The sequence below is a fragment of the Rhamphochromis longiceps genome, linkage group LG15, assembly GCF_057381845.1.
Source record: "Rhamphochromis longiceps isolate RC_006_pf linkage group LG15, R_longiceps_female_GT1.1, whole genome shotgun sequence".
NCBI classification, from domain to species: domain Eukaryota; kingdom Metazoa; phylum Chordata; class Actinopteri; order Cichliformes; family Cichlidae; genus Rhamphochromis; species Rhamphochromis longiceps.
Window position 1 is genome coordinate 22,123,356 of NC_140571.1, and position 20,640 is coordinate 22,143,995.

The window sequence follows — 20,640 nt, forward strand, 5'->3', positions numbered from 1 at the left end:
ACAGTCTGTTGTTGGGATGGCTGAGGTCTTTCACGATCTTCCTGGTCTTGGTCCAGCACCGCCTGCTGTAGATTGAGTGCAGGTCAGGGTGCTCGGAGCGAATGGTGCGCTCAGCTGATTGCACAACCCTCTGTAGAGCTTGTCTGTCCGGCATGGTGCTGTTCCCGAACCAGACAGTGATATAGCTGCTCAGGATGTTCTCAATAATTCCTTTATATAAGGTGGTCAGAATCGGTGGTGGGAGGCGGGCCTTTCTCAGTCTTCTCAGAAAGAAAAGACGCTGACAGAAATCTCCCCGTGTAGTGAAACTGGCCTTGGATTACCGCTCTCCGTCTCCGCTGCATGAGATCATTTTCCTGCAGCACTGTTGACATTTTCAAGTTGTTGTTGTGGGTCCAGCTGCTTTAGCATTTGGTCAGGGTCACATCGAAGATGGTAAAGGAGAGAGCAACGATGGTAGAGGGGAGAGCAGGAGTCCAGGGTCAGCTTCGGCTTCCCGGGCCGACAAAGCAGCCTGTAATCAAGCATAAAGAGAAAAAACAAAACAAAACAAAGACAAACAAAAACAAACGAACAGGAAAATGATGTTATTTTGGCTGCGTTATTCAGAGAGGGGGGAAACAACGGGACCAGGCCCTGTGTCAGCCTTCTCTCCCCCTTTTTTGTTTTTTCTCTCCATATAATCCACTCATGACCCACCAAGCTGACAGGACAACACAGGTACATGTTAAAATTCTTAAGATCATGTTTAAAAGCACAAAAATTGGAATTTTCTTTCATTCAGTAATCACTTGTATTAATCAATCAGAAGAAAACATGTCACAATTTGACTTTTATTAACCACTAAATTTGTCATGTTATCACTGGTTGTGATTTTTTTTTTTTTTTTTTTTTTTGAAGTTAAGTTGTTGTCCTGCAACCCAGAGGGTTTATTTGTTAGTAGTGGATAAACTTTATTATTTAACGGCGGATGTATGTTAAGTTTCACTGTTTTACTTGCTGGAAAATCTTCACGTGTTCATGGGTGTAAGCTGTTTCTTCATTGCGTGTATGTGCGTTTGTAGATGGGCTAATTTAACGTTTTTTCTCAAACGAGGCATTTCTCTAGCACGTGCCTCTCTCTCACATTTCTCTGCTTGTGTGTGTTTTTATTTCACCTTTTTGTTGTGATGCTCCAGGCGCCTTCCCAACCTCCACAAGTCTGTTGGCCCCAATTTTATGTGTTAAAACTTCTCTTAATTTCTCCTCTAATTCTCTGCTAGCTGCTGTCTTTTCCACAGCTGCTGATTCTTGCTGAGTTTGGTTTCCATTACTATAATTTTGCTTCGGCCGCTGTGCTTGTGGGGGCAGTTGGTCCAGCCCCATAGCCACCTGTATCAACACACTGAGAGATTTATTTAATATCATTTTCATCACTGTTAAATAGACCAGCAGGCAAGACGCCCACCTTTGCACTGCAGACTACATGCCAGTCTCCCAACACACTCCTCTCTGAGTTTCAGCTTTAAAACCCAACATCATTCACACCCTAGTCGTTCAACACCTTATTTGTAGTATCATAATCAGCAAAATCAGCGTTTTACTTACAGGCATGTATCATTGTTTGCAAATCAAAATTATAAAACTCAAAAACACGCTAAACAGCAACAAAAGTCCTCTGTGCGCGTCACCGCTCATTTGCATGTTCACACACCGTCTAAAAATAGCTCGCAGCGCTGCAGCTGCACGTCACACAGAGTCTCACACAAAGCTCAGGCAAAACTCTTTTATTTTATATTACAAAGACGTCTTATATTTACAATCACTGACAGGCCTGACAGATTCAGCACCTAACAAATTTCGACAAATTTAAAATAACGGGTCTCACCGAAGAAAGTCCAACTTTTTTGTAGTCAATCAAACAGTATCTGTTACTTCTGGGAACAGTTTCTGACCTAACTTCTAAAGAGCGCCTATACAATTTCGACAAATTTAAAATAACGGGTCTCACCGAAGAAAGTCTCACTTTTTTGTAATCAATCAAACAGTATCTGTTACTTCTGGGAACAGTTTCTGACCTAACTTCTAAAATCCCTAACTCAATTTAACTTTGTCCAAACAAGCACATGACACCGTTTTAAACGATGAGGAGACTCGGTAACTCCTAGCTTATTTCAGGATGCCCTGTACCCCACAGATAAGCCAAACTGAACTAACCCTGTTCGCCGACAGGTCAAGACCGCGCGTCCACGGCCAGGAGGGGGCGTAACCCCCGGGCTATGTGCTTCTTAGCAGACTTCTGGGCTGCCGTCCTATAATAATTTTCACCTAACCGATTTTGAGAAATTTTACCATAACGGGTCTCACCGAAGAAAGATAACTTTTTTACGACCAATTAAACAGTCTCTGTTACTTCTGGGAACAGTTTCTGTCCTAATTTCCCTACCAAACTACCTGAGCCTTCAGCTCAATATCCAGGGACTCAAACCCAACATTATTACGTTCATATTTACTTCAACTTCATTAAATACTCTTAAGCAACTTTAACTGCATAACACACGGTGATTCTCATCAAAATCAAAACAGACACTCTACCAGTAATTTCAGTGAGTAGACTTTAATTTAGTCATATCCAATTTGGCACACTTTGGAAATAATTCAACAGGTAGTGCCTTACCTTTAGATAAGCCGGCTTATGTCCACTCACAGCAGACCACTGGCTTGTGCCTGTCCGTTCGACAACCTCGGACCGTCCAAACCTTTAAATTCCACCCCAATACCACAGGACGAGCCCCCAAGCTGTTAAGGTTCAAAATATTGGGGATGGAGACAAGAGAAAAAACCACAATAACAACACTGGTCCGGCCGGGTTGAGTCAAACGATGATTTTAATGAACACACGCGTGGGAGATGGACACTGATGCAGACAGCCTCAAAATCTCAAAATGGTGGAGCATTGCTCAAACTTTTATAGCCTCTGGTGCCTCCACCTTATCATACAAAGCCTAAACATTCACATGCTTTCTCTCACACAGCGCCTAAGCTACGACCTTGGCTCCCTGTTTATCTGCTCCTGCTGAAATGGGGCAGAAAACTCCAGCACACTCTGTTCTCTTCTACTCAGACAAATTAGATTTCTTATAACTCAGCAGTATAATGCATCATAAAACAATATCATTCATTCACAACAAGTCAGCAGTTTAATGTAATGCAAATCAGTTTAACTAATGTAATAGTTATCAGCTTCTTCTAATTCAGGAGAATAATGCAAACTAAAACTACATAATAATTCACAATCTTTAATTAGGGGTATAACATGGCATAAAATAATATTATAATCTAACAAGAGACAGGGGGACTGGCCATCCTACCTGTGTCAGGAAAAGAACCTGTGTTAGAGCTGTTCACATTTAATCATTTGTCTGTAACCTAAATTAGTTGTATATGTAAAAAGAGAAGTATTAACAGTACTCACTTTGTAAAGAGTAAAAGCAGCTCAATCACCTGCTTATGAGCTCCTGGAGCAAACCAATGTGCCAGGCTAGGGGAGTGTGTGTTGGAGTGATTTTGTTAAAAGTTGTCATTATTGTGCTTGGACCTTGTCTTGAACTGTATGTTCAGATATTTTCTGTTCCTCCCCCACATGTAGGATGTTGGGGATGTTACTAGCTATAGTTTTCAACTGCAGGCACAATCTATGTAAGATTCTGGTTTCCTTATTTGGTAAGGAATGTTCACTTCCTGCCCTTTATGGGCTCACCATGTAAATGGTGGACTGTTAAAGAGGTTAAGCCATATACGAGGTTGAGGGGAGATGACCCTTTTATGACTAGAGATGCGGTTAAAACGTTTGTAAGCAGGAAGTCACGTATACAGACACACATACACTCTCTCTCACTCACACACACACACACACACACACACACACACACACACACACACACACACACACACACACAGTGCCTTAGCTTTTACCACACAACATATGGGGTTTACAATGGGCGGTTGTGTAACTGTTTTCATTCAATAAAAGGCTGGAGTTGGAGTTGTCTGAGTTTGGGTGTAGAGCTTGCAACTCTGAGAATCCGACCAGGCTTCCCCTGCACAAGTAAAAACCAATCGAACTCTGATTGTCTTACTTTGTTCTGAGTCAGCGAGGGCTGAAACCTAACTGTGGTTAAGGTGTTTTAATGCAGCGGTCCCCAACCCCCGGGCCACGGACCGTCGTTTGGTCGAGAGATGAGGCTCGGGGGTGAAATGTATGGTTTTCAGAGTTTTTATCGTTTTTTATCGTTATTTTGTTATCGTTTTTATCGTTAACTCTGTTTTCCTGGGTCTTTCACGTGTGTTATGAATAAATCTTCTTTTTTTCCGGTACCGGTACTAGTTTTATTTTGTTGTATTTATCTGTGACACCTTAAAGGCCGGTCCGTGACTTCCGGTTTATGTGACTATGGCGTAGGTCGCACCGAGCGTAGCTCCTGCAGAGTCTAGTTATTATCTAGCATTTCCAGGCACTTTTTGACGGGTTTTTTCTTTTTGTATAGTTCCGAGACAAGACTGTTTTTGCCTTTTGTGTTTACAATGTCGCGTAAGGTTAATAAGAGCGCAAGCACCTCTCAGCCGAACTTGCGGCCTGCTGCTAACACTGCATCCCCGCCTCGTGGTAAAACTTCGCCACGGCCTGGGTCACCCGACACGCCGCTCGTCGATACGGAAAAATTCACGAAGGCTGAACTCCTCTCTGAACTTCGTGAAGAAATTTCATCACTGTTTAAAAAGGAACTGACGGCAGCGTTTGCGGAGAATCTCACGTCTATCAGGTCCGACATACAGCAACTAAAAACGGACCTTTCCTCAGATATAACTACCATGCGGCAGGAATTCGCTGGCCTCAGGAGCACGGTTACGGGGATGGAGCAGTCTCTCTCCACATGTACAGATGATATTGTCCACCTCCAAGCCAAAGTTGATGCGATGTCAAAGGAGTTGGCCAAATTGGAGAATAAATGCGAGGATTTGGAGTCCAGGTCTCGCCGCAATAATATACGCATTGTTGGTGTGCCAGAGGAGAACGTCCTGTCCGCTACAGATGTGTCCGTGCTGTTGATGGAGGCATTTCAGCTTGGGAAGGAGCCGCTTGTAGACAGAGCCCACCGAACTTTGGCCCCCAAACCTAACACCGGTGAACGTCCCCGTGCTGTGGTTGTGAGGCTGCACTATTACGCGGACTGTGCTAGGATTCTCCAGAAGGCCAGGGAGCTGCAGAGAGTGCAGATAAATAATATGACCATTTCTGTGTTCCCCGACCACACCGCTAAGACAGCGCGGGCCCGTGCGGCTTTCAATGAGGTCCGTCGCCAGCTTCGCGGCATCCAGGGAGTCCGATTTGGGATCCTCTATCCGGCAAGACTACGGATCACTTATCAAGGAATGCAGCGCGACTTCGTCTCGCCAGATGAGGCCAAGGAATATATTAAGACAATAACCACAAGATAAAAGATATAGCAGGACAATGTTTGTCTGTTTGAAATAGCGTATGATCCTAATCCAAACATCATTGTGGTAAGCTAAGTTTGTTACTCTGCCAAACACTTGTTTTGTTTTACCTGTCTAATAGTAAAATATAATTGGGTTATTTTTATTTTATTTGTGCCTTTTAATCTATTGAGAAAAGACTCTGTTGGAGCTTTGGTTTGACACGGTTCGTTTCGTAGTCGGGAGCGTTTTTGTTCAGATTGCTCCGGGTGGGAGCGTGCACTGCCGTCTCCGTCGTTTGGGGATGGGGGCTTTTGCTGTGCAGGGGGGAGGCGGGTGGGTGTGTTTGACGTGTTATTATTATTTTTATTCTGAAGCTGTACTTTTGTTGTTGTGGGTTTGCGTTGTGTGTTTGTGTGAGTGTGTTTTTCCCACTTGTTCTTTCTTTGGGGGTGAAGAAATAAGTATTTTCTCTTTTGTCTTTCTGCAATGATCAGCACTTCAGGTCAGTCCTTAGGCAATAGTGGTATTAGATTTTTAACTTGGAATGTCAAAGGTATGAATAGCCCAATTAAACGATCTAAAATATTTACGCATCTTAAACGTTTAAAGAGTGATGTAATGTTTTTGCAAGAGACCCATTTGCGAGATCGGGATCATCTTAGGCTCAGGTGCCCATGGGTGGGTCATACTTTCCATTCAATGTTTAATTCAAAAGCCAGGGGGGTGGCGATCTTAATAAACAGAAGGGTACAGTTTACAGCCTCTGAGATTAAAGCTGACAAAAACGGGAGGTATTTGGTTGTTGTAGGCACCATGTACAATGTACCCGTCCTCTTAGTCAATGTGTATGCGCCAAATTTTGATAATCCAGGTTTTACAGATGCACTTTTGAGTAGTCTCCCTTCCCTTGATACTCATCTTTTGATATTGGGTGGTGACCTAAACTGTGTTATTGATCCTGCCTTAGATCGTTCGAATCCTCGGACCCTGACCCAATCCTCTATGTCCAAGTCTATTTCTGAGTTTATGTCTCAGAATGGTTTTGTAGATCCCTGGAGGTTTTCTAACCCTACTGCCAGAGCGTACTCTTTCTTTTCTCAGGTACATCAGTCCTTTTCGCGGATTGATTATTTTTTTGTGGACGGTTCCCTTATTCCAAAAGTACTGTCATCTACATATCATCCTATTGTCATTTCCGATCACGCACCACTTAGCGTTGACATCAAGCTCATAGCCCAGTCCTCTTTTTCCTCACCCTGGAGATTTAACTCTTTGTTGCTTTCGGATGAGGGGTTTGTTACCTTTATCAAATCCGCAATTGATGAATTTATGGTGTTTAACGACAGCAATACTGTTACGAGGTCATTGCTTTGGGAATCTCTTAAGGCATATGTGCGTGGGCAAATAATTTCTTTCTCTGCCCATTCCACTAAAAGCCACAAAGCCAAACTTCAAACTTTGACTACACAAATTTGTGACATAGATAGACAGGTTGTTGACAGTCCCACTCCCGATTTGCATAAAAGACGACTTGACTTGCAGACTGAATTTGATTTACTTTCTACGGCAGATGCTGAACGTCTTTTACTTCGTGCGCGTGCGACTTATTATGAATATGGTGATAAGCCCAGAAGGCTTTTGGCCCATCAGTTAAAACGTCAGGCCTCGTCTCGATTAATTTCCCAGATTAAAGATGCGGCAGGCAACTCGGTCTCTGATTCAAAGGAAGTAAACGAGGTGTTTAAGACGTACTATTCCTCCCTATATGAATCTGAATCTGCTGCTGACGCCTCAGAGATGGATTCTTTTTTTAACGGTCTTACAATGCCCACTGTCGATCCTGTTATAGCTGAACAATTAGATGCCCCTCTTAGGCTGGATGAAATTGTGCATGCAATCAAGACCATGCACAATGGTAAGGCACCAGGACCTGACGGGTTTTCAGTTGAATTTTTAAAAACTTTTATAGACAAGTTAGCCCCACTACTTCTTTCAGTGTATAATGAATCTTTTGAACGTGGTCTATTGCCCCCTACATTGTCTCAAGCACTAATTACTGTTCTCTTAAAGAAGGGTAAGGATCCTACGTCTTGCACCTCGTATAGGCCTATTTCACTGCTGAATGTTGATGTTAAAGTCTTGGCTAAAATTTTAGCAATTCGCCTTGAAAAGGTTCTTCCTACTATTATTTCAGATGAACAGAATGGCTTTATTAAAGGCCGCCAGCTGTTCTTTAATGTCCGCACGCTTTTGAATGTCATTCTTTCCCAACACTCAACCACTAATCCAGAAGTAGTTATCTCACTTGATGCTGAGAAAGCTTTCGATCGTGTAGAGTGGAGCTTTCTCTTTGCGGTCTTGCAAAGATTTGGTTTCAAGGACAGATTCATTTCATGGATTCGACTGTTGTACAGGGCACCCCAAGCCAGTGTCTATACAAATGGTGTTTCCTCTGGCTACTTCTCATTGTCACGCGGGACGAGACAGGGTTGCCCCCTGTCCCCCCTACTTTTTGCTATTGTAATTGAACCCCTATCTGTAGCTTTGAAGGCCCTTCCTCATTTTCGTGGTATTTCCCGGTCAGGCCTTGACGTAAAATTGTCTTTATATGCAGATGACCTGCTTCTATATGTTTCTGATCCCTTATCTAGCATACCATCGATTGTGTCTCTACTAAACAAGTTCGGCTCTCTGTCAGGTTACAAAATAAATCTTCTTAAAAGTGAATGTTTCCCCATAAATTCTTTAAGTCTTACACTTAAACAATCTGACATTCCTTTTAGACTTAGCCCTGCTGGCTTTAAATATTTGGGAGTTAACATGACTCGTACTTTGTCTTCTCTATACTCTTCCAATTTCTCCCCTTTAATGACTCAAATTCAATCAGATTTTCAGAGATGGAAATCGCTACCTTTGTCCCTAATTGGTCGGATCAATGCTGTAAAGATGAACATTTTGCCTCGATTGTTATTTCTGTTTCAGAGTATTCCTATATTTTTACCTAAAGCTTTTTTCAAAAAGTTAGACCAGCTAGTTACATCGTTTTTGTGGGGAGGGAAACACCCCAGGGTGAGGAAATCATTATTACAGAGACTGACATTTGATGGTGGTCTTGCCTTGCCTAACTTTTTATTTTACTATTGGTCCTCTCATGTTCACAAATTGACCCATTGGCTTGAATCTCAAGACCTGCTGTGGTGCAAACTGGAACGCCTGTCGTGCACTTCCTCATCCTTAGAAGCTTTATTATTCTCTCCACTACCACTTAAGCCTTCTCATTTCACCCAAAATCCCGTGGTACAGTCTAGTCTAAGGGTCTGGTCACAATTCAGGAGTCATTTTAAGTACATCTCTGCGTCAGTACACATGCCCATCACGCAGAACCATCTGTTTACTCCTGGCCTCATTGATGGTACCTATGTACAGTGGAAGCGTCATGGTATTAATACATTTAAGGATCTCTATAAAGATGGCACTTTCTTAACTTTTTTAGACCTGTGTTCAGAAACAAATCTTCCGGCTACCAATCTATTCCGTTATTTTCAGGCACGGCATTGCACTTCTGCTCTCTTCCCCTCCTACCCTCTTCTCCCAAATGTCCAACCATGGGAGGAATTCTTATCCCTTAAACCCAATAAGAAGTCAATTATATCTTTAATATATAAACAACTTATGGATTTAAATGTCCATTCCGTTGCTAAAATTAGGGGGGCTTGGGAGCAGGAGTTAGGAATAATTTTTTCGGATCAGCAATGGGAGAAAGCAGTATCCAATGTCCGTTATAGTACGTCCTGTGCCAGGTTACAACTCATCCAGTTCAAGGTGTTGTACAGGGTTTACTATTCAAAGTCTCGTCTGTCTGAGATTTACCCACAAGTGATGGATCAGTGTGAGAGATGTCATGCCACCCCATGTGACCTAGGCCATATGTTCTTTCTGTGCCCAAGACTCCATGGCTTCTGGAGTCAGTATTCAGTTATTCTTTCCAAAGCTCTTGGGACCCAAATCTGCATGGACCCTTTTCTAGCTGTTTTTGGGCTTCCAGTCAACACTGGTCTAACCGACCCTACACACTTCAAAATATTAGCCTTTACATCACTTTTGGCTAGACGTTGCATCTTACTCCTTTGGAAATCTTCAAAGCCACCTTCAGTTTCTTTTTGGTTTAGAGATGTGATGTCATCTCTTAAATTGCAAAAGATAGGCCTTGTGGCGAAGGGCAAATACAGAGAATTTTATTCTATCTGGGGCCCCTTCGTGGACTATTGCAAGTCATTAAACGCTCTACCAGCTGATTAATATCATGTCTCTTCCCCCCCCCCCCCCCCCCCTTTTTTTTTTTTTTTTTTTTTTTCCCCCCTTTTGGGGTTTGTGTTTGTTTTGGGTTTCTTATTAGGTTTTGTTTTGTTTGTTTACTTAAGCGTGTGTGTAGGTGTGCCTGTGTGTGTTATTGTGTCTGTTCATGTAAGAAAAACTAAAAAATATGTGAGGGGAACAGATTGTGTTGTCATTGTAAACTACTGTACACTTGTCTCTCAATAAAAATATTAAAAAAAAAAAAAAAAAAAAAAAAGGCCGGTCCGTGAAAATATTGTCGGGCATAAACCGGTCCGTGGCGCAAAAAAGGTTGGGGACCGCTGTTTTAATGTATATAGAAGAGACTGAAGTTTATATGTTATGGAATTATTTATAGGACTTGTTACAAATCTTCATATGTCTATGATGTGTTATATCAGCCCGTTCTCACTCCCGAGGCGTAACATGTCGACGTTTTGTCACGTCCCGCGGCGTTCCTGAGGAACGTGAAAGGAGACCTTCGGCGTTCTTATGGTACGCGGCGGGCTATGGCTGGAATCCAGTGCAATGACGCTCCCGCGGTAATAGACGTTCCAGCCCTGTATTCCAGCCCTAAACCTAACCTTATCCCTAGCCCTGACCATAACCTTATTCCTGACCTTAACCAGGACTTTAACACTAGCATCCCCAGTCTTCTACCTTTCTACCTATAAAACCCGAGAGCAGTCAAATGGTGGAAGTGGAAGCTAAATTGGCTAAATTGACCGCGGAGTCATCATTTTGCGTTTCTACCTTTAAAAGCCGGAGAGCAGTCAGTCAAATGCTGGAGTCGTTCATATGTATATTAGGTCGTTACCTAGGAATTCTGGAGGGAGGGGAGTGGGGGTGAGTGATTGAGGGGGTTTGGGAGTGGAGTGTTTCAGTTTGCCATCTTAGGTCCATGAACCAATGAACATGCTCCATGCACCACTCAGCAGGCCATTTGTAAATATGTGTACAAATGGTTGGTTTTTTGTACTGTTTTTATCAATAAATGTCAGCAACAAAGGACATACAAAGGACATGTGTTGATTTCTCCCTAAGATGGCAAACTGAAACACTGAAACACTCCACTCCCCCACCCCCTCAATCACTCACTGAGTGATTGAGGGGGTGGGGGAGCTGCTAAAAGCGGTGAGCTTCCTTTTGTGTTTCATCTTGATGCATTCTCAATCATCCAGGGAAACAAATCTCCAAAAGTCACCAACTTGGAGTGTTTCAGTTTGCCATCTTAGGGAGAAATCAACACACATGGGTGTATGTCCTTTGTTGCTGACATTTATTGATAAAAACAGTACAAAAAACCAACCATTTGTACACATATTTACAAATGGCCTGCTGAGTGGTGCATGGAGCAAGTTTTGGGTGGCTTGCGACCTAAAATCCAAGTACACAGATGCAAAAAAAATCAGGCCACTGTGCGATGTGTTCACTGCTACAGGTACACATGTGGTAAATGCAGACGACAGATACCGTGGCAGTGCCAGGATTGTGAGTGATTGCTGAAAATGTTGAAATGTACTCACTCACTTTTTATCATTATTTGTAAATATGTGTACAAATGGTTGGTTTTTTGTACTGTTTTCATCAATAAATGTCAGCAACAAAGGACATACAAAGGACATGTGTTGATTTCTCCCTAAGATGGCAAACTGAAACACTCCACTCCCAAACCCCCTCAATCACTCACCCCCACTCCCCTCCCTCCAGAATTCCTAGGTAACGACCTAATATACATATGAACGACTCCAGCATTTGACTGACTGCTCTCCGGCTTTTAAAGGTAGAAACGCAAAATGATGACTCCGCAGGGGTCTAAGGTAGAAAACCAAAATGACTGCTCTCCGGGGGTCTAAGTGTTAATGATGTTAAATAGCGTGTTTCTAAGCGATTTGAAGAAAAAGAGCAAACATGTGTAGATTCAGTCCAGACAGTTCTCATATTTCCTCTTTTTTCCGAGGTCGTCATTTAGGAACGTGGTGGGTAGCCGAAAACGTAATATGGTGACGATTTGTCACCTAGCGTAAAATGTTACGCTTTGGGAGTGAGAACGTGTTGGTTATATTGTAGTGGTTTTCTTATGGGGAGGGTTTTGTTTCCCTTTGGTTTGCTGACCCCCAGACTTGGTCTATTCCAGATGCTCACCTGAATCAGGTAGAGTATAACAGGAAGCCATTTGCTTTTCAGAAGGGTTGGATTCTTTGCTGTATCACCATGTGTTCTCATTAATAAAGTACATTTTACTCCAGTCTCGTGCTATTTTAGTGGAAGTGACCCATGACCGTTGGCCAAAACTGACAATATGACTATTAAAAGTCTGAGTAATACTGTAATTTTCTGCTGCTCATTCCTGTGCAATATCCCATCTGACCTCCCGTCATATTTCTTTTCAAGATTTTCTTATTTAATCACTAGTGTACATATATTTATAGATACATATATATATATATTTAGTCATCTTTTCTCTTTTACCACGTCTCTCTAATATTTTGCTCTTTACTATTTTTCTATTTTTTATTTTATTTTATTATATTTTATTATATTTTCTTCTACTGTACCATGCTGCTGAGTGACTGCTGCTCGTCAAACACATTTCATTGCAATGTTGACCCTGTGCTAACTTGCATATGACAAATAAAACTGAAAACTGATAAAACTGAAAACAGTAAAGGCAAAGGGAACACATCAAGTAAGGATTTCACACTCCCACTCACAACGGCACTTTCAAAGCATAAAGCCAAATGCTTCAAAATTTCATTTTGAGGCATTTTAAAAATGAATGTGTTTGAGTTTCATTGCTCCAAAGTAATGTTTTCATATAAGCAAGATAACCAGTTTGCAACCATGTAAGTACAGTCCTCTATTGTGAACAGACGTGTTGGCAATCTGTCTGCGTTTATAAATTAGACAACAGTTATTTGCAGATCTTCATCAATCTGCCTGAGAGTGATTGCAGTCGGTCTGAGTTGGACTGCAACTGTTTTGAGTCAGGTTGCCTCCAAGGAGGCAGTTTATTATTTTCCTTTCCTAGTTGGACAGATGGCTGTTGTTTTGTTTTTACTGTAGTGTGCTGGGCCATTAATGGCTCAGGGGCTGCAGCGTATCCGCGCCAACACCTAAGGCCAACGTGGAATCACCGGTCAGACTAACATAAAGAAAGAATCTGTTAAATTACACATTTGTATTCATTAAGTCACAGACAATGAAAACAAGCAGAAATCAAGATGTAATATTTTTATAATTTTATTGATGTTAAATTAAAGTTCCAGCATAGTTATGTTATCAGTGCAAGTCACTTCAATCTGTATAGCACCAAAGGAAACAATGGTGTTTTCAAGGTGCTTCACACTGTAAGGTAACAACTTACAGTATTAAAAAGAAAACCCCAAAAGAACAAACCCCTCTGAGCAAGCACGAGGCGACAGTGGGAAGGAAAAACTCCCTTTTAAGAGGAAGAAACCTTCGACAGAACCAGGCTCAGGGCGGGGTGGCCATCTGCCGCGACCATTCCTGGGGATTTCAAAAATGACTTGATCTGATCTAAATGTAAAACTAGCTCATTTAAAGTGTCCAGTGAGTTTTAGAAAATATTTTGCTGTTGATATCACGATGTCACTATAAAGTGGAAACTTTGTTTCTTCCCTTACACCTCCCAAAAAATGCCCGCACCGATGAGAAGCACTTAGATATGCAACTTGGTTCTGTGAATATCTTTCTTTTGAAAGTTTTAACAATATCTTCATCAAGATCTTGGAAGTTTAATTGCCAGAATGTCACCATAACCGCTGCATGCTTCCATCTTTTACAGAGGGATTTGAAAATCCTCTCGCTGAGTTTCTTGAACTTCTCTGGTGGGATTTTGTCGTATCTGGCCCTGATTTCAGTCCAGATTTTCATGGTAAGCCGGTTGGAGATAGCTTCAGCACTTTCAATGCTGAAGACTGTGCCTGATTTTTTTGCAACCTGGGAAATCAGTCCTTCCACAAAGATTTCCACTGAAAATCTGCATCTTTCTTTCTTTTCATATGATTCCAGTCTATCAGTAACTGTTACTGCCAACAGGTGTTCTTGGAATACTGAAGTAGTTATGATATTAAATATTGGTTGTTCCATTAAATTCATTGAATCCTCCTCCCCACTCCTCCCCATTTCCAATGATATTAGTGACAATTTATGTAATTTGTCACAAATATCAGTGAAAATCGCATTAGCAATGCAGTCAAAATAATTCTGCACTTTTCGGTCTAAATGCAAATCCATCCCCTTGAATTTGTCCAAGAGTAGATCCAACAAACGTTTTTGGTGAGAATGAGGGCACTTTAAAAGTTTACCAAGCTTTGAAAGCACAGCCTGAATTAATGTCTCTAACCATCTTTCAAAGTCTAAGGTTTTTTCAGGTGGCTCACAGTCTACAGAAGATCTGTGATGCTGTATCTTTTTATATGACTCCGTTTGACTTACGTTTGTTAACGGTGGGATGCTGGCTTCATGTTCAACACAGGATTTCTGCTGCTGGGGATCTGGAATTGGATTGTTTTCTGCTTTTGCAGCACTGTGTTGGTCAGCATTTTGACAGCTTTCTTCTGTGTTAGCTGTTTCTTGGCTGTTAGCATCTATATTCTGTGCTGTATCAAACTCCTGCTCAGCAGAATCGTCCAAAAATTTCACACGTGACAAAACCGTTTTGCCAGTAGTGGTGTGGACAGAACAGTTTTCATGTACAGGGGAGTTCTGGGAAGACCTCAGCGGTGATACTGCTACTGACTGTGCACACAGGTCCATTACGTCCTCTACAAAACCTACAAGCCGCTTAGCGGTGAAGCAATCCGGATAGCCTGAGATAAGCTCTCCCCACTGCTTGTTCGAAAAACTACTGAACAAGTTATTCAAGAGGGATACCAAAGCATGTACTGTAGAATTATCCCCATTGGTCTGAACTGTTTCATCATTTGTCATTGTGTTACAGTTCGAGCTTGCCATTTCACTTTTTTGTTTTTTATGTCTAAAATGTTGTTTTGTGTTAAACTCCGTGTTTGAACGTTTAAAGCGCTGCTGTCCCGCTGTGTGAATGCGTTTCAACTGAACAGCCAGGTCTATATATAAGGTCGGTTTAAGGTTTCTTTGTAACGTCACCTGACGTTTCTTTGTAACGTCAGGTGACGTTACAAAGAAACGTCACCAGTCAAAGGACTGGCCCGCCCCGTCATAACGGGCTCGTTATGACGGGGCGGGACAAATCTGTTGCTTAGCAACTGAAAAAAAGGCACACCGCGCTGAATGCTACATCCGGCCTGCGACGGTACACCGCCTCCGCACCACCGTTTAAACATGAAGTGTGGATGTTAGAAGATCCCAAATATGGTGAGCTACTGGGAAATTACTCACGTTTTTGTTCTTGAGAGTGAGCGATAATAAGCGACATTTTATTGAGAAATTACAGTAGTCTGTCTACAAAAACTACAAAAATGACCTAAATAAGACAGAAGTACACATTCATTTTTATCGTTTTGTCAACAACAGGGCGCATGAGGTTTGTTCAGTATTTGTTGTGTCTACAAGGCTCAGGCGCCCCCATGAAGTGTCTTATTTGTATAGTTGAAAGCATTATAAAGGAACGCAAAACTAAATTACATATAATTATAATTCTTGGCACTTTCTGGTGTGTGTGAGTTAGTGTTTCTCTTTTATGATTTGTGGGTCCAGCATCAAATTCAGAATCCTTCCCATCACACATGAGGTCTTGAATAATCATCTTATTTTAAAGACCTCGTAGTTTGATAGTTTGCTCTCAGACTGTGGGCTTCCTTGTGGTTTTTAGGATATTTAGAAGTAGAAGGGGATCATCCTTCTGTGGAACCAGCTCCCAGTTTGAATGCAGGAGACGGACACTATCTCTACTTTTAAGATTAAGTTTCAAAGTTACCTTTTTGCCAACGCATATAGCTAGGGCTGAATCAGGTGACCATGAATCCTCCCTTAGTTACCCTGGGACTACCCTGCTGGGGGATTCCCACCATGTGTTTATACACCTCTCTGCATTCAATAATTAGTTCTTGTTCATCTCTGGCTCTCGTCCACAGTGTGTCTTTTGTCCCCTTTTTCGTCTCCTCATCCCCAAAGGGTCGCAGCGGGCCGCCCCTCCCTGACCGTGGTTCTGCCAGAGGGTGCTTCCTGTTAAAAGTGAGTTGTTCCTTCCCACTGTATTGAGGTTTTTTCTTTTTAATTGTAGACTTTCTACCTTACAATCTATACCACCTCGAGGAGACTGTTGTTGTGATTCAGCTCTGCATAAATACAATTAAATCGAATTAAGTGGGTTCAGCTGTTTTGTGAAATAAATGTGAGTGACATGGTAAGTAATAGCCTGCATGTAACTCATGGTAAGAAGAGCAATATCGCCCCCTCCTGGTTCAACCTTTTTTTCTTTGCAGTAATCTTTCCAATAATAATACATATGCACTAACCTCATGCTTGCTGTTAACAATAGCCTAAAGACACAAAATCAAGTTTAGTTTTTTCCTTAAGTTTATGTTTTTTTTTATATGGTTGGCATTTATTTTGTTTCTTTTTAATAATTATATTGATTCTATTGATTGTTTGCCAAGCACTGAGGTCTCTGCTTAGACTGTGCTACTGGGATCACTGATTTAAAAATGAGGCAAAAGCACCAAAGTTGTGCTCAAAAATAGTACAGTGAGCTACAACCTGTTGCTGTAGTAATTCTAACACACTTATTGTTTTTAAATACATACATGTTTAGTTCTTTTAAACCTAATTATATATATTTTTTTGCAAAAGTGTCACCTAAACACCCAAATATACGTAATTCAAAACTTACTTTAATTATTACCCATTTGGCTGGTAACATGGACCCAGTCTGATGGATAGTTACTGAACAGATAGTCTTTTCTTTAAAGGCTGCATTCAGAGCAAATCATTGTAAAAACAAGACAAGTCAATAAAAAACAAGTAATAACTATAATACTAAACTACAATAGAGAGAAAATCCAGTAAATATAATTATATTATGTAAAAAATATACAAATATTTACCTCTAATTTAAAAAGACATTACAAGGGTACTAGTTTCATTTTAATCTAAACATAATCTAAATTGACACTAAATCAGTTTAAATATTACAGCTGAAGGTGATTTTAATAAATGTACTGCTGCTTGACTTTGTTTTACTACTGCAGTATAATTTATCATGTACAAAAGCTCCAAATGTTGTTTCTCTGACTTAATGTTCTGATGACGTTTGTGTTACTTTGCAGGAAATAGTCAGGACCCAGATGAACCTGTGCTGGAATTCAGTGTGGGTGAGTAATATGAGCATTTATGAAGGCTGTCCATGACCTGTAATTAAATTTAGCGTCATTAGTGCCACTCATTGCAAGTGACAGTGCACATGCTTTCAGCATGGAGTCTGCTCTTATGGTAGCAAAATAAATTCAGAAAATCTCCATCAAAAAGCAGCTCAGCAGCAGAAATATATATGGTCAGCTGGTTGTGAGTTAATGAGCATGTGAAATCAGTGTGAACATTTTGAAACAACAACTCTCCAACCTCGTAATTGTAAGACTGCCTGTGCAGCCACAGGAGCCTTCAGAGAGTCTTCCTGCTTGTCTCTTGGGTTGATTTGCTCGTGTTTTCTCACCCAGTCAATGACTGTAAAAGGGCTGGACTAATTGGAGGCAGGTGTAATTGATTGCACTGATATGCTAGTCTACTTATAGCCCACATTACAAACACTGCTGTGTTATTTTGTCTCTCAGTGCAGGTATGTAATGTGACAAAACCTCTAATGATCTGATATGTTTGGGATGGATGGGCTGTGAATTATATAGTGAATTGTCTTATTTTGTCGCTCTGTGCAGGCTTTCTACTTACAGGGTGGTGGGTCTCAGAGGACAATTGCTACCCCTGTTGAAGTGAACAACGTGTGGAGTGCAACTGGCTTTGTGGCATAGCTGGCTCTGGCCTTGGACTGTGTGTTTTTACTTTGTACCTAAATGGGACACTGGACTTTTAACTACTATTCATTGTGTTTATAAATAAAATTTTAGAATTTTATTGACTGTCATCTTTTTGCCCACGGTGGAGACGGTTGGTCAGACCTAGAATCTGTGTGTGTGTGTGTGTGTGTGTGTGTGTCATCAGCAGGGTTTTGCATAAAAGAGTGTGAGCAGGTCAAAAGGTCAATTCATTTATTGTAGTTTTATGGCAGCACCCTCTAGTGGCCTTGAAGCAAACAGTCTCCTAACTAAGCCATGGCATCTCCGGTCTCTCCTACTTTTGTGTGCTCTGCTGAAGGAGCAGCATTGGATCTAGTGATACTGAGTAAGCTGATTAGGACAGGCCTGGAGAAATGTGGTTTGCATGAAGTATCAGGAAAAAAACAACCTTGTATTGTAAAATAATAATACACGAATAATAAATACTTTTCATGACATTCAGATTTCTGGACTCACGAGTTCATAGAACATTAATGTTACGAAACATTGAGAAGTCTTAAAACTACATTGTATACTTATTATTTATTTACTTTAATCAGATTTGACTGGTATTTTTAAACATTAAGTTTTTGTTCCTTCAACTATTGTATTTAAGCTTATGACTCACTCACAGTATGTTTATATAACTGCCTAAAAAACGGTGAGGATGTGGCCGCAGTGGCTGAGAAGCAAGAACTTTGCTTTGTCTTTTTTTTTTTCTTTTTTTTTTTTAATTGGGAAGCATAAATGAACATACCAGAAAACCCTGCACGAAGGAGCCATATTTGTTTTTTGTGTGTGCATAAGATGAAGCTTTAGTATTATTACACATATGATAAGGATGTTAGCATGCAACACACAAACTCAAGTGGTGTTGCCAAGATAGTTGCTGACTGGCAAGAAACTTCTAGAAGAAATCTGGTGACAGTCCAAAGCACAAATGAACATGTTTAATACTCGTGCAAGACCCTGTGGGAAGGTGCCAGATTGCTGTATTTTGTGTGAATCAGGAAAAGTGCACGGTGATGACTAAAGCTTATAAAACATCTCTCTCCTTATGTGTGCATATATGAGAAAGAAAATTCTGCCAAAGCAACTTTAGCTTCTTGCAAGCATCAGTACACAAAGGATGCTAACACAAAGCTAGCCAAGAACCAAGAGTGATTTTAAAGTTGAACGTATGCCGACCCCAGCAGCCAAAGGGAGCTCCGGGGAGAGCTTCTTGGGGTCCAGTGATGTGTCCTGAAGAGACGACATGAGCTCTCCCTCCTGTAGGCCCACCCCAGCAGTAGGTGCTGTCTTTCTCATTCCGAGTTAACTGCTACTCCTCTACATCTAAACGAGCCAGTTGAGGAGGTTCAGGCATCTGACAAGGGTGCCTCTTGAACGCCTCCTGGGTGAGATGTTCCAGGCATGTCCCACCAGGACAGACAGGACACACCCAGGACATGTTGGGGAGATCACAGCACTCAGCAGAGAATGCCTCAGTGTCCCCCAAATAATGGAGGAGCTGGCTCGGGAGAGTAAGGTCTGGGTCTTCTCTGCTTATGCTACTGCCACCGAAACTGGACACCAGATAAGCTCAGAAAAATGAACAACCTGTTTAAATAAAGGTTAATTTAAAAAAAATGTTTGTCATTAGCTAGTCTGTGTACATGTACTTCTTCTCCAGTGTTGAAAATGTTAAACTCACAACCTGCACATTTTCTGGTTGCATCATCAAATAAATACCCCCAAAAGTAGTCTGAGTACTTTTACACTGGTTTTATGCTGCGATATTTTCAAAGTCTTTCACTGAACACATTCAGTCACACATTGTTCATAATTTATTGGAAGTTTATTGTTTAATGTCCTGTCTAAATAACTTCAGTCACCATTTGTATTCATTAATGAATAACTGACTTCTAATATTAAAAGAAATAGAAACTGTTGTGCTGTTGTTCACGTAGAAGGGCCTGCTGCTGGATGTCCAGACTTTGTGCGTCAGCAGGAGGGTCAGGGTACAGGGTTCGAACCTCCTCATGAGATGTCGTATCTGCTGGATAAAAGCAAGCTACATCACATCAAGGATTGTCCTAGAGCTGCCCTACAGTAACAATCACATGACTAATATATGAAATACTTGCAGTAGCACAATAATAAACACAAAGCAAAAAAGTGTTTAGTGAAGATAAAAAACCCCATCAAAGTTTTAGTTTGGATAAAGGGAGACAGAGCACCAATCTAAACAAGTCTAAACCATCTGGCACCTCCACACTTGTAAGAACAGCATGACCAAAGTGATTGTAGGAGGAAACAACCTTGACTTCCTTTACATAGCTTAGTACTGAGAATAAAAGAAAAGCATGATTAGAATTATTTGTGCTTCTTCTTCTTTCGGCTGCTCCCTTTAGAGGTCGCTACAGTGGATCATCCGCCTCCATCTCTCTATTTCTAGCATCCTCCTCAGTCACACCAACCCCCTGCATGTCCACCTTCACTACATCCACAAATCCTTTCTGTGGTTGTCTGAAAACATCATCCACGGAGACTCTTGCCTGATCTCATCTGTCAGCCTCTCCATCACCAGTGCAAACAAGAAGGGGCTCAGAGCCTCTCTCTGATGTAATCTCAACCCATCACATACTTCTCTGCCCCTCAGGACTTTCTTATGCAGCACCACAGTTACTCTCTTCGCACCTTATCATAGCCTTCACTCCTACCCTCTCTATGCCTCCCGTCTCCATCCTCTTCAGAGTTGCCTCACTTCCTTCTCTAATTCAATTTTCATCCAAAGTACTCCTTCTCCCTTCTCAACACACTTTCTTCACATTAGCACATTTCCATCTCTATACTTGGTTACTCTCTTCCA

The 20,640-nt window shown here is 41.4% G+C and overlaps 1 long non-coding RNA gene across 1 annotated transcript; it reads left to right on the forward strand.

Moving 5' to 3' along the window:
• Nucleotides 1-15,010: 15,010 nt before the first annotated feature.
• Nucleotides 15,011-18,435, forward strand: LOC146652636 (uncharacterized). The gene is made up of 4 exons (XR_014907700.1): nucleotides 15,011-15,156; nucleotides 15,876-15,975; nucleotides 17,070-17,114; nucleotides 17,673-18,435. It is a non-coding gene; the product is annotated as an uncharacterized LOC146652636 (long non-coding RNA).
• The last annotated feature ends 2,205 nt before the right edge of the window (nucleotides 18,436-20,640 follow it).